The following is a 12,913-nucleotide window of genomic DNA, read 5'->3' on the forward strand; positions in this document are numbered from 1 at the left end:
TTAAAAAAAAGCCCTTACCCTGGATATTAGGATTGATTCAATTTTATAATACATCAAAAGCTCCATATTTTAAGACAAAAAAATACATAAGAGAATTTGGGTTGATGACACCCATCATTTTTCTGAAATTAAAAAAGCAAGAGAAGGAGGGCTCCATTTACCCTTCAGGTTGCTCAAGTAAATGTAAGATTTTCCTGCTGCTGGTGTACAAAATGTATTATTGTCATTAATGAAAAAGTTAATGGGCCATTTTCTTATATATCAATTTAGATTTTACAATTTGAGTATACAAATGATATGTACAGCAGAGAGCTGATTATTTTTGCTCAAGGAAATAGTTTTAATGTGTTTTTATGGACATCAAATGTTGTGAATAATGATGCATCCACAGAATGCAAATAGGATGACAGTTCTTGGGCTGTGATCAACAGTCCTTGGATAAAAGGTCTGCTGGGACAATGGTGTTCTGTGGAGGGCCTGAAGAGTAAAAAATGGCAAAGGAGGAGGACACCGGAATATTCACAAGGTAGATTAGCAGATGGGGTTTGGCGTATGTCACTCACATCGAGACAGCAGATAATACTCCCAGTATTAAGAGAAACATGTATTTTAAAGAGAATGTGTCTCTGTAGCAGTGGACTGCAGAATGCAAAGATACTGCTGATAAAATCAATTTCTGAAATTAGATATGGCTCACCAAATAAGAAACGGATTTTAATAACATACTGATACTACAGTCTCAAATATCTTTGGTTTACTAACTTACATGTGTGGGGATCACTTCTCCTACCCACTTAAATAGCAGTCACTGCTGTAAACAAATAGAAATATCTCCAGGAATACTACACAACAGAGTCTTCTCAATGAGATGTGAAGAAAAATCTAACACAAAATGAGTGCCTGTTCCAAAGGCATGGAAGAATGTCAGATCTTCTGCAAGACCCCAACAAGTATCACAGAAGAGCAGCTACTTTACCAGTCATTGAAATTTGTGGCCATCAGCACGTTATATGCTCTTTCCCAGCATACCTGAACCAGTAAGGGATAACTGAGCAATGTGGAGACCAGCCAAAAGCACAAATGCCCATCCACCCACCATTCCAGAACTGATGTCACCAATTTTTACCTGGGATTGGAGGGTTATAACATTGACCTGTACACGCACACACACACACACTCAGGCTATGTTAGCAGAATGCCAAAACATCTGTAGAGAAGGGAAAACCGTAGCCAATTGTTCATTTCTCCCTTTTCATCTGCATGTTTGATAAACGGGACTCAGTAATCTCCCATCAGTGAGAATTCTCATTGAAATAAAAAATTTTGACAAGAAAAAAATAAAAGTAAGGCTGAGCTACCTACTTACAAAAAACAAACAAACAACAAAAAAACCCTGGGTAAATAATTTCTAAGGAGCTAAGTATGAGTAAATTTGAAGGAAATGCTGTTAAGACCACACAAAACAAAAAGCTTTGCAAACGATTTTGTACCTATTTCTTTAAGAATTTAAAAGAGAAAGGGGCCTCAGACAGCAGGCAGTATCCATGATAAGCTGCATCAGGAAAAATTAAATTAAATGGGAAATAAATCCTATACCATTTACATTTTCTATAAAACATTGGGATTTCCCAAACCAAGAACAATGAAGCAACACTGGAAAAGTATATTATTATATGCCCTCAGTATATACTAAGAGAAGCTGAATGTAAAGAGATAGCTACCCATATGTGAATGTAAATAAGAAACATCATAGAGATGGAAAAATTGCTCTCCAGGATGAAATGCAGTAATGGAAGTGGAAATACATTGCTCTGGGAATCCAGTATTATCAAATCTTTATTTTTCAGTTTTTTTCAATAATGCAAGAATTGACAAATTGTCAAGGTTTTTGTTCCAGGATTACTTTCTGATATATTTCTTTTACCACTTCCTCCTCTGCCCTCAAGAGCTCACCTTTAAGTGTTTTAGCCAACGATTAGCAAAGTTTCCTGAACTGCCTTCATAAACCCTGCCTAGACAAGTGCACAATGAAAGCAACCACTGCAAGAGTAAAAAATCCCACCTTCGAGACTTCCTTCCCTTAAACAAGCACAGTTATGAGTTGAGGGAAATGGGGGACCCATACGCTTGTATTGAAACGAAGATAACTGGAATTATTTGATATGTGAAACACTGAGTACCAAAATAATTAAATTTGGAAAGGCTCCTAGAAAATTAGTTAAGCTCCCAGCATTCCTTCAAAGAGAATGTCCTTCCCACCCACCTCTATCCAAAACAAAGTTATTTCTCTAACTTCTTCCTCTGGTCTGGAAATCAACGTGCCTACATCCTCTTATATTTGAATTTATTTTCTCTGCCAAGATCCAGCAGCAGTGCCTTTAGGCACACATAGGAAATGAAGTAGGTTGGATCTGCTATCTTTAGCTATCCTTCTATGCATGACTAAAAGCTGAAGAGAGTTAAATGACCTCATATATATAAGAACTATTGTACAATAAAACTGTTTCCTCCAAAAAAAAACTATGAACATGGTTCATATATACATATGCATATATGTATGTATATATATATATATACACACACACAAATATATATGCATATGTCTGCCTGCAATGTGGGATACCTGGTTTGATCCCTGGGTTGGGAAGATCCCCTGGAGAAGGGAATGGCTACCTGCTCCAGTATTCTTGCCTAGAGAATTCCAGGGACAGAGGAGCCTGATCAGCTGCAGTCTATGGGATCACAAAGAGTAGGACACGACTGAGCAGCTAACACACACACATAAAAGCATTCAGTTCAGTTTAGTCGCTCAGTCACATCCAGCCCTTTGTGACCCCATGGAATATAGCATGCCAGGCTTCCCTGTCCATCACCAACTCCCGGAGCTTGCTCAAACTCATGTCCATCAAGTCAGTGATGCCATCCAACCATCTCTTCCTCTGTTGTCCCCTTCTCCTCCCGCCTTCAATCCTTCTCAGCATTGAGGTCTTTTCCAATGAGTCAGTTTTTCGCATCAGGTGGCCAAAGTGTTGGAGTTTCAGCTTCAGCATGAGTCCTTCCAATGAAGGACTGATAAATGCATACAGTCACCTAAATGCACACAGACACATAAATGCATACAGACATATATATGTGCTTTTCAATCCTGACATGAAAGCATAAGTTTAAACATATATATACATCACTACATAGGTTATTCAGTTAATGAAGTTTTATCGTATAGCTTAAATATACTATTTTTAGTATAGTTGAGTATATTATCTTCAGAATAATTTAGAATTTATTCAGTGCATTTCCTCCACCTGATTAGCCAAGAAATCAAAAGTGCCAATGGACTCTCAGTATTTCATCAAATTAGAAGGCTGGTATTCATAATTTGAATTTCAGCAAAACCTATGGATCTAGGAATCTAGATCTAAAAATCTGGATCTACTCCAACTTTACAAAGAAAGTGGAAGTGATCATCTCTCACAGAATAGGGTATCACTTGAAAAATATACAACAGTCAAAAGATTTTAACTTGGAAAGCCAGAAAATGATGAAATAGCTTGTTCCAATCATCCAGCAGAGTCACCATTTTAGAAACATATCCAATGCCCCCTTTTTCTCACGAATAAGTTATAAAATTAATAGGATCAAAACAGTGAAAAAGTCATCTATTATCCCAACCCTACAAAATAACCTATATTATTTTTTCCACATCTTCCAATTTTGAAATATGCATATATTTTACATATAGCATACAGCACTTGCATCAGACTTTTTCACTTAAAGCTATGGAATAGGCATTCGTCTTGCTTATCATAACTGGTCTTCAAAGAGACGATCTTTTTAATACATAAATATTTTTTCAGTAGGAAGCAGTATAGTAATTTTGTTTTTAAAGAGGAAGCTGTGGCCTTCTGATGGAAAATAAAGAAGTCAAGGTCAGCAGGATCATATTTGAAAGCCTAATCTCTCTTGAATTGGTGTCAGTACCTGTGATTGACCAGGCTTCTTACTAAACAATGAACTGAGAGTCCTAGCTTGGAAGGCAAAACTTTTATTTTGTTCATAGTCTCAAATGGTAACAGAACTAAACCAACCAAGATCTCTGAAAAATGTAGAGGTTGCACTCACACCTGTCCATACCTAAGGGACAGAGCTTCTCCCAACAAAAGGCTTTTTCCAAAGCAAAAAAAAAAAGAAAATCATTTGCAAATTTCAAACTCTCTTTTTGGAGCTTTCTCCAGGATAATGAAGCTTTATAGCAGCCACGATCATTTGTGGATACATTTTGTAGCCAAATGAAAAATACATGGAAAACATCTCACAAAAATGGACCAAATCAATAAAGCAAATGAATGCTTCTCCTCAGCACTCAGCAGGCACAGCCTTATTTTCCCACCATTCTACAGTAAATCAGCAATCTAGCTTGAAAAATAAAAAGAATATTTCACCACAAATTGACTGCATTTAATAAAATGCAAGCTCTCCTGCCCAGACAGGGAAAATTTGAAATCAATAGTCAAATTCCCCATCTTCTTTTAAGTGAGAGAAACTAAGATGTAACTTTATTGTTGCCTCATGAATTATCCCATGGTTCTTCACGTTGTGGCAAGAACCCTGCCAATTGTTCACTTCTCAGGTAAAGAAGAAAGACAAAGCCCAGGAAATAAATCAACAAACGACTGTCTCCTTTGGCAAACAGATGAATTAAAAGGGAAAATAATTTCCTTCTTAAGAATATCAGGACACCAATAGTTGAAATGTATTGCTAGAAAGTATACTACCATTTTTTAAATTGAGAGCTTCCTCTCAAATGGATTTTTGTAGCACTGTAAAAAACAAACAAACAAACAAACCATGTAGTATTGAATTTGCTTAAGAAAAAAAAAGATGTTTAATATGGTGCTTCAACCACCATAGGGGTGAGGGAGTACTTTCAAACTAGCACCAAGATGGACACCTGGGCAAACAGAAACTGTGGGCAATGTTTTAAGACTCCGACCACCCTGGTAATGCCTCTGCCAAGTAAGCTTGGGAGGAAGAATGCTCCTGAAAGGCCAGAGTTGCCTGGCCTTCTCTGTTGATTGGAATTTGCACATGTAGAAAGGTCCCAGGGCAAAATTTGTGGCACTCCGGTGCCCCCTTGTGTCCAATTTGGCACCAGCATGAACTACACCAAACCTGTTTAGAAAGCAGAGCTGGAATTTCTTAAATCGTACAAGGTGGGGTGGGTAAGAACTGAAATGTTCTAGCTCTGCATCTGTGAAAAAGTCAGCTGCTGGTGCAATGAGAGATTTCCACACTGCTGCTTCCTCACATTTCTGATGTCCTTCACCTTAACCCCTTGGCTGAATTTCAGCTGGTGATAAACCAGAAAGAACAGTCTTGTATCCCTGGCTTCTGGACCCCCAAAACAAGGAAAATCATTTTAGATAGAAAAATGTTATGTGCTTATTACCAAGATACAGAAAAAACGAGATAGGATTTAGAGTTCTTTTGATAGAGTCTTGCTTAGCTTCGGATCTCTACCAAATTTTGAGTCTTGCCAGATTATTTTTATACATTTTCCATGACAGTAACTATTTCACTCCATCATCACTATTATGTTTTCTACATGCAAAATGACTCTAGAAAATTGGGTCACCAATGGATCCAAGAACGTAACTACATTTACCAGCTCCATTCTCACTCACCTATACATACCTCAAAGCATTACAAACCAATTCCACATGTAATAAAGCTTGGAAATTTTTCAAATTCAATGTTGGGTTGAGGGTGAAGGACAATGTTCGCCATAAATATAAATTCGCTTCTGATGTTTATCTCTGTAGATGGTTTGACTGCAGAACCGGAATTGGATTGCAGTTCTGTCTGCTAGAATTACCGGGGACCCATCTACGCCTTCTCAACACATTTATTCACACATCTCCAAAGACATTCCAAAGTGGAGGTTGCATGCTTCCTTTGATGGAAATGACTGTTGAACATTTCAAACTTCATATTGTATCAAAGAATGGGGGGAGAAGGGAGCCAGTGATAAATCAGAGAAACAAAAGGCAGGGAAAGAGAAGCAGTCAGAAGGGAAGTGCACGAATGGAAAGGGGAGAGAATACCGTGAATCAGGCTACAGATTTCAGTGAGAAGGAATTTTCTGTCTGTCTCCAGTGGAAAGAGAGTACAACTGTTGACTCCCTTTTGCTCTTTTTCTGGAAATCATTAGAAATACACGTGGGAATTACAGGGCTGCATGGATGGCTGTCTTTATGCTGTTGGTAACACAGTGGTCCTCGTGGACGATGGATGTTTCCTCTGTTCACCTTCAAAGGTAGGGTAACGCTGGGCCATTCTACCACCACTGCCGCTCAGTGAACCCCTCGTGTGAATTACCCAGTTCGCTTCCAACAAGATGAAGAGGGAAATCCTTTGGTGATTGTTCAGGATAGTAAACCACTGCTGAGCAACACTTACATTGGACATTTCCATCCAAAAAAGAAAAAAAAACACCAAACAGGCTAGGAATTGAGGAAAGAAAAGTGATTTTTTCCCTCCAATCTTAAATCACAGCCTCCTTCACATCTTGCAATAAGCGTGCAGCATGATTTCCATCTTCATCTGCTGTCAATAGTGCATTTACTCAAGATGCCTTTCTTTTGATCAGAATGGTTTGTATTTCTGTGCCCCATGCCCCCTGCAACTAGTGACATTTATTTAAAAAGAAAACTCATTCTAAGGAGTGTCGAAAGTCCCCAGGGGAATAGTAACTGCCACAAACAGGGATTGAATCTATCACCTTGACCTTTATCCCAGTACTATTCAATCCAGGATTTGTCTTGACACAGTGCCTTACTTAGAGTACTCACAAGGTAAGGTCAAAAGTAACGTGTTCCACTAGTAGCAAAGTGTAAAAGTGTGTCAGTGATTTTCTTTGCTACAGACATAAACAAGTGTAGCTTTAAAGTTATCCACAAATTAGAGATATGGTAAATTGTATTTCAAGTTTTTGCCTTGAGAGGTGAGAGAGGAGGTATGGGGTTATAGTTGATGTCCCCTCTCACATAGAGCTAAGGGACTCAATGCCTGACCCCTTGACCAGGAATAACCACCGAGAAGAATATTTCCTAGAAGCGTTAAGTCATCATTTTCTACAAAATGGGGCTTCCCTGGTGGCTCAGATGGTAAAGCGTCTGCCTACAATGTGGGAGACCCGGGTTCTATCCCTGGGTTGGGAAGATCCTCTGGAGAAGGAAATGGCAACCCACTCCAGTACTCTTGCCTGGAAAATCCCATGGACGGAGGAGCCTGGTAGGCTACAATCTATGGGGTCGCAAAGAGTCGGACACGACTGAGCGACTTCACCTCACCTTCACCTTTCTATAAAAAGGACCTTCAGCATAGAGTTCGGAGAAGGCGATGGCACTCCACTCCAGTACTCTTGCTTGGAAAATCCCATGGACAGAGGAGCCTGGTAGGCTGCGGTTCATGGGGTCGCTAAGAGACGGAGACGACTGAGCGACTTCCCTTTCACTTTTCATTTTCATGCATTGGAGAAGGAAATGGCAACCCACCCCAGTGTTCTTGCCTGGAGAATCCCAGGGATGGGGGAGCCTGGTGGGCTGCTGTCTATGGGGTCACACAGAGTCGGACACGACTGAAGTGACTTAGCAGCAGCAGCATGGAGTTGGACTGGAAGGATGACAGAAAGAATGACCCCCAATGACTGACTGCCTGGATGGAGAAGCCTAGAACTAACTCCAAGAGTCTAGGTTCACATATTCAAAGTTAGAGAATCTATCAGTTGTATCACCCACATTCTGCCTGAAAACATCTTCCTCCTGGATCATCTCATAACTCATTCCCTTACTTCATGCAGGTCTCTGCTCAAAAGTCATCTTTTTGAAGAGGTCATTCCTGATCACCCTAGTTAAAAAGATAACCCCACCTCAGACACTCTCAATTCCCTACACTCAGCTTTATTTTTCTCTGCAGCACCTATTACCACTTGACATTATAGTGTCCAGGCTTATTGGCTATCTCCCTCCATGGAATGTAAACTCTAGGATGGTTCTGTCCACTGCTGTGTCTCCAGTGCACAGAGGAGTGTCTGCAACAGTAAGTGCTCACTACATACTGGTGGGATGGCCAATGGATTGAACGTACCTCTAAGTATTCCCTGAATGCAAACATGCCTTAAGAAATGCTGGAGAAGTCCTGCTCCAATCAACCGTCATACACTTCTCCAATTCTGGAATGGCTTCCCTGAGAGTACACTCAGCAGAAAGTGCTCAAAGCCCCAGGGTTAACGTAACTGAGTATTGTGATTTATGATTCTCAAACTTTTCTCACGCCTCTGAATCACCTAGCGAGCATGCTCAAAATCTGATAACTAGGCCCAACTCCTCAAGTTTCTGATTCAGCATGCAAGTGCCTGAGAATCTGAATTGTTGATAAGCTCCCAGATGATACTGATACTCCTGGTTTGGAGACCACAGTTCAATATCACTTTCTCTCCAAAATCCAAGAGCCATGGCAGCAGTGAATAGTTGTTAAATACTTCAAGAAATTAGAACACAAGATATATGGAGTCCAATATATATTTTCCCTGTATTTTTAAGAGATGGCTTGCCTGCTGTGAGTTGACTCAGCATGGACTGAGCGCTTTCCTCTCCTTTTTCATTAATGATACTTGTGTGAAAATGGTTGAAGAAAACATGTGAACCATGCAGAAGTCAAGAGAGAAGTCTCATGAGGGCTACAAGTTCTTGAACGGTGCAAATCTCTCAAGAATTTTGATTCAGAAGGAAATGTTGGTGCTTGATGGGGTGAGGAAGGTGGGGAGGCCCTCCATTAGGTTAATGTCAACTTTGAAATGGTCACAGGAAGCACAGTTTAGCCTGGCAGTTAGTGGCAAGCAGCCAAGGGGCCTAGGGTTACCAAAGCTCACCACAAAGAGTGTGGCTGTAAAGTCATGCTATTGTTATCTGGCTTAGCCATCTGTGGGGCTTGTTGCTTTGAAATGTCCCTCTTGAGTCTTTGGTTTTCACCTTTCTCTTACAACAGGGAGAAAAAAGAATTGGATGTAATTTAATGTTTTCTAAAAAGGCAGATACTATGTCATTCACAGGGCCCTGGCTTCCATCTCATTGCACAACTGTGGTGATGGATCCTTAGCAAGATGGATACAAAGCAAGTTACCACTAACGTCCAAGGTAAAGAGTCCTCTTATGGTTTCAGATTGTCAGGGAAAGGAAACCCAGCCTTTCTGCAACAACTTACTTAGAAAAGGCTTCATAGAGCATGAGTGGATGAGCCAAACACAGAAAATTCCAATGTTTCTGTTAGGTGTTGGTTCTTTATCAGTTGATAGGACTAATTCACTGTGGACACATACAGTAAAATCTTGGCTTTGTGCATCAAAATATAAATGTTTCAAAGGCCAAAGATCCTTTACCATTAGTGTCTTCTGAAGAGCTAATCCAGAAAATAGTGCCCTGGATCAGATTGGTACTTAGAATAATGAAACTCTTCTCCAGAGTTTCATAGCCTGGGTTTTCATAGCTGTGGTACTCTACTCTCTCTCTCCATTCCTGTGACATTCTTTCTGTGCTCAGTGCGTGTTAAGTCACTGCAGTCTCATTCAACTCTTCGTGACACCATGGGCTGTAGTCCACCAGGCTCCTCTGTTCATGGGATTCTCCAGGCAAGCATACTGGAATGGGTTGCCATGCCCTCCTTCAGGGGCTCTTCCTGACCCAGCGGATTGAACCTGCTTCTCTTATGTCTCCTGCATTGGCAGGTGGGTTCTTTACCACTAGTGCCACCTGGAAGGCCCATTTTTCTTCTGTACCTGCCCCAATAAAGTGAAAGTCACTTAGTCATGTCCTGCTCTTTGTGACCCCATGGACTGACTATACAGCCCATGGAATTCTCCAGGCCAGAATACTGGAGTGGCTAGCAGTTCCCTTCTCCAGGGGATCTTTTCAACCCAGGGATTGAACCCAGGTCTCCCACACTGCAGGTGGATTCTTTACCAGCTTAGCCACCAAGGAAGCCCCAGTAAAAGTAAGGTATATCTTTCAAGGAGAGAGATGTCCACTTGTCACTCTCTTCCATCCTAAAAGTGCTACTTAGATGTATTTGAGGTTTGGTTAGACGTGAAGCTGCTCTCGCTCATGTGCTATTTTCTACCCTAAAAATCCTTCTAGCAGGAAGCCATCTTCCCATTCTGAAAGTTTATTTATTTCTGTTACTCCAGATGTATGTGCCAATCAGTTTAGCTCCTGCCAATTCTTGTTTATTAATAATACTAACGAAAGAATTGAAATTCTACCAGATTTCAATCTCTCTTTTTTTTCATGCCTCAATAATGTGTCCTAAAAGAGATGAATTCTGATATTGTCTCAGCAACTCAAAGGACTAGGTACGATCTAAAATTTTCTGGCTTTTGCCCACCTTGCACGAACTCAGGAGGGCTACTCATGCTGCTAACTGCCACTGTGTATATGCAGATAATTTGCATTTTCATTGTTCTTTATTTTATGTTATTAGTTATTCATGAGATGAATATCACATTCAACAACTAATCTATAAAGCTTTTGCTTTAAATAACAATGTGTCATTTTTGTTGTAGGAGGTGGAATGGAGGATGGATGTCCCATTTAGAAACCTGTACAAAGAATTGAAAAAATGAATATATGAATGACATGTAGGCTCTTCGTTGCCATATGCAAAATCAGGATCTCAAAGAGAGCGGCATTAGAGTTGGGAGAAACAGACTGTACTACATGGGTCTGAACATATAAGGGCCATATTAGCCAGCTGGACCTACTGAGAAAGGTCCCTCACCAGCCAGTCAAAGGGAAGAGAAGGTCAGGTTTAACCATACTATGTAATGAACCTGTAAATGACTAATTATTCCTCTCACCAAATAGCACAATCTGCATGTGAGGTGAAAACTAACACAGAATGCATCTGAACTCATTTTTTGTTCAGTTGGATATAGTCCAAGTTTCATACCATTGCTTTCTACTTTTCCCAATAAAGGCTCATGTCTATATTAACAAAAATTGGAAAAAAAAAAAAAGGAAAGATTCTGTGCTCTTTCTTGGTTTCAGGAAAGAGTACATGAATTCAGTAAAAACCATTCAAATTTGAGTGTGAGGTCCCAGCTGTATGTGGTGGGGTGGGGGCTTCTGTAGGCGTGTGCATATACTGTATACTACGAATACATGTTTAGCTGTACATCCTTACCTATTTTGGTATGAATGTTGATATAGATAATCCTTAAGTAAGTTACTTTTAAAAACAGATCAATGATTTCATTTACCTGGAGGAGAGCACAGGGCCACCACAATTCTCGAAGGATTTCACCACAGTCCCACTGTGGTTATCTAGTAGGAGTTGCTTCACCTTGGAGGCAGTGATTTGCTAGGCCTTGACTCACTTAGGAAAGAGGCAACTACCTCTCCCAGGGAATAAAAAATCCATAAGGAGAATCCAGATTTTTCTCAATAATACAAATTTGAAACTCAGAAACTCTGACAGAAAGATACTGCTGGCAGCAGTAATATGACCTAACACTATGAATAAAATAGAGAAAAATAGCAATCTGTGATTTAAGATTTTTGAAGAAGGGAAATTCATCTTTTCATCCTTTCATCTCCCCCATCATCTCCTGTTTGGTAAGTGTCGAAGGATAATGATAGCAGCAATGACAGCTAACAGTTACAGGACTTCCTCAGTGCTGGGCACAGTTCTAAGCACTTCACAGGTTTCAATTCACATCATCCTCAAAACCACCCTGCCATGAGTTACTATGGTCATCCCCGTTTTACAGATGAGGAAACTGAGGCATGGAGAATTTATGAAACTTTACCAATGCTACAGAGCTAATCAATGGAGAAGGGAATTCATATTCAGAGGATCTGGCTCCAGAGTCCAGTCACATAATGGCTGTGCTAAATTGCCTCTTATTATACAGCATAACAATTCCTGAACAGAATTGATGATTTTATTGAGAAGCTGAATTCTATTATCTCATACTGAAAATGGGAGTGCATGCAAAACTGAAAAGTCACACCTAAACTCTAGGAATACCAAAACATTACACACAAACACACAGACACACACACACACACACACACTGGAGTTTACGGAAACTAATGTTATAGCCACAGTTAGCTTAAAATTACTGATGTTCCCTGATGAAATTTAATTCTTTGAAATTTTATAATCTATTTGGCCACTGAAATAGTGGCATCATTTCTAGACATTTCTCAACTGCAAATACATCACCAGTTGAGGATAAAAGCTGTCAGAACGTGCCGCATCTTTTGTCCACCTCTTGCCTTTTCTTTAAGGATCCAACTCTTCAGCCCTTCCCACACCCACTGTCCCATTCCAGCCTGCATTCTCTTCAATTTTACCATTCAAGGCAATTTCCATATCATCTGCCCCATTCCCCAAACACTGGGAGCTTTTGTAGACTATGTTTTAGCTCTGGAATGCTTTTTTTTTAAATGAGATTTAATTGAACACCTCAACATTCAGAAAACTAAGATCATGGCATCTGGTCCCATCACTTCATGGCAAATAGATGGGGAAACAGTGGAAACAGTGTCAGACTTTATTTTTTGGGCTCCAAAATCACTGCAGATGGTGACTGTAGCCATGAAATTAAAAGACACTTACTCCTTGGAAGGAAAGTTATGACCAACCTAGATAGCATATTCAAAAGCAGAGATATTACTTTGCCAACAAAGGTCCGTCTAGTCAAGGCTATGGTTTTTCCAGTGGTCATGTATGGATGTGAGAGTTGGACTGTGAAGAAAGCTGAGTGCAGAATTGATGCTTTTGAACTGTGGTGTTGGAGAAGACTCTTGAGAGTCCCTTGGACTGCAAAGAGATCCAACCAGTCCATCCTAAAGGA

Source organism: Capricornis sumatraensis, chromosome 1 (genome assembly GCF_032405125.1).
Source record: "Capricornis sumatraensis isolate serow.1 chromosome 1, serow.2, whole genome shotgun sequence".
NCBI classification, from domain to species: Eukaryota; Metazoa; Chordata; class Mammalia; order Artiodactyla; family Bovidae; genus Capricornis; species Capricornis sumatraensis.